This window comes from Phascolarctos cinereus, unplaced genomic scaffold (genome assembly GCF_003287225.1).
Source record: "Phascolarctos cinereus isolate Bilbo 61053 unplaced genomic scaffold, phaCin_HiC Scaffold_726;HRSCAF=1367, whole genome shotgun sequence".
In the NCBI taxonomy this organism is placed as follows: domain Eukaryota; kingdom Metazoa; phylum Chordata; class Mammalia; order Diprotodontia; family Phascolarctidae; genus Phascolarctos; species Phascolarctos cinereus.
This window is the reverse complement of record NW_027556098.1, coordinates 88,075,594-88,077,658: the sequence shown is the minus strand read 5'-3', so window position 1 is coordinate 88,077,658 and position 2,065 is coordinate 88,075,594. Positions and strand designations below refer to the sequence as shown.

Below are 2,065 nucleotides of genomic sequence, written 5' to 3'. Positions count from 1 at the left end.
GGAGAGGAAGAAATAAAATACAAAGAGAAAGTTACTGCATAGTACAGCATCCAATAGTGTAATGAATGGTTAGATGCATGGCAGAACCGATTTTTAACAGCTGACCTCATTTAAAGTCTATTCTCTAAATTTTAGCAAACTCTGCAGAGCTCATGGTACATTCCTTAAAACTAAATAAAAAGCATACTCTATGTGCAATAATAACAACAAAATTACCAGTTGGGCCCTGGGACCCAGCTTCACTCAGCTCTGGACTTATACATATGAACAAAATTTAGTTCTAGGGGAATCTGGCCCTCTAGAGAGAGGAGTAAGACTCTTTTGTCTCTGGCTGTTCATAATTCCACTCTGGAGCAGTGCGCTCTTACACCCTTCCATGGGGTGATCTTGCCTCCTCTATCCCCCCCCCCAGGTGTAGCGCTACCTCCTCTCTCTGTCTTAAGGGTTTAAACTTGGCACTTCTTGAAGTTTGCCATGGATGATGACATTGCTCTCCTTGTTGGCAACAACTCTGGAATGTGCAAAGCTAGCTGTGCAGGAGACTATGCCCCTGGGGCTATCTTCCCTTCCATTGTTGGGCACCCCAGACATCAAGATGTGATGGTGGATATGGGCCAGAAAGACAGCTACATGGGGGATAGGGCCCGGAGCAAGAGAAGTATTCTGACCCTGAAGTACTCCATTGAACATGGTATTGTCAGCAATTGGGATGACATGGAAAAGATCTGGCATCATACTACAATGAGCTTTACGTGGCCTACCCTGTGCTGCCTACAGAAGCCCCCCTGACCCCAGGGTCAACAGAGAAAATATGACTCAGATTATGTTTGAGACCTTGAACACCCCAGCTGTGTACATTGCCATCCAGATTGTGCTGTCCCTGTATGCCTCTAGTTATACCACTGGTATTGTGATGGATTCTGGTGATGGTGTGACCTACTATGAAGGTTATGCTCTTCCCCATGCTGGATCTGGCTGGCCATGATCTGACGGAGTACCTCATAAAGATCCTGACCAAGAGAGGGTACAATTTCACTACCACAGCTGAGAGGGAAATCATGTGTGACATCAAGGAGAAGCTATGTTATGTCACCCTACACTTTGAGCAGGAGATGGCCACTGCTGCATCTAGCTCCTCTCTGGAAAAGAGTTATGAGCTCCTTGAGGGTCAGGTTATCACCATTGGCAATGAGAGTTTCCAATGCCCAGAAGCTCTCTTCCAACCATCTTCCTTAAGTATGGAATCCTGTGGAATCCACAAAACTACCTTTAATTCAATCATGAAGTGTGATGTTGACATCTGTAAAGATTTGTATGCCAATACTGTATTGGCTGGTGGTACCAACATGTACCCAGGCATTGCTGACAGGATGTAGAAGGAGATTACAGCCCTAGCCCCCAGCACAATGAAACTCAAGACCATTGTTCCACTTGAGCACAAATACTCTGTCTGAATTGAAGGCTCCATCCTGGTGTCTCTTTCCACCTTCTAGCAGATGTGGATCAGCAAGCAGGAGTATCATGGATCTGGGCTCTCCATTGTCCACTGAAAATGCTCCTAAATGGACTGTGGGTTTTTTTGCTTTTTCTGTCAAAGAGTGTGACATGATAATTGCCCCCCCCAAAAAAAGAGATGAGATTGGCATAGCAAAAAAAAAAAAGTAATAATAATTTCACCCTGGAGACCTGGTGAAAATTACTTAAATCTTTGGTTTGGCTCATATCTAGGGTCTTCTCAAAAAAGGAATAGAATGAAAACATACTCTGTACAATGTAAACAGGTATAAGATGACTATTTCCTCTGCACACAAAAAGAGTACTAAACACAAAAGACTCAAAAGAAAAACTTTTTTTTAAAAAAGCAATGGGGAGGGAGGCCAAGATGGTGGAGTAAAAGCAGTAACTTGCTTGAGCTCTCCCCCAACCCCCTCCAAATACCTATAAAAAATGGCTCTAAACAACTTCTAAAGCAGCAGAACCCACAAAAAGACAAAGTGAAACAAATTTCCAGCCCAAGACAAACTGGATGGTTGATCAGAAAGGTATATCGTGCCAGATTGGGAGA

At 43.7% G+C, this 2,065-nt stretch overlaps 1 pseudogene; it reads left to right on the top strand.

The window, feature by feature from the left end:
* The first annotated feature begins 474 nt into the window (after window positions 1-474).
* On the top strand, window positions 475-1,493 carry LOC110217543 (actin, cytoplasmic 1 pseudogene; annotated as a pseudogene).
* Window positions 1,494-2,065: the final 572 nt, after the last annotated feature.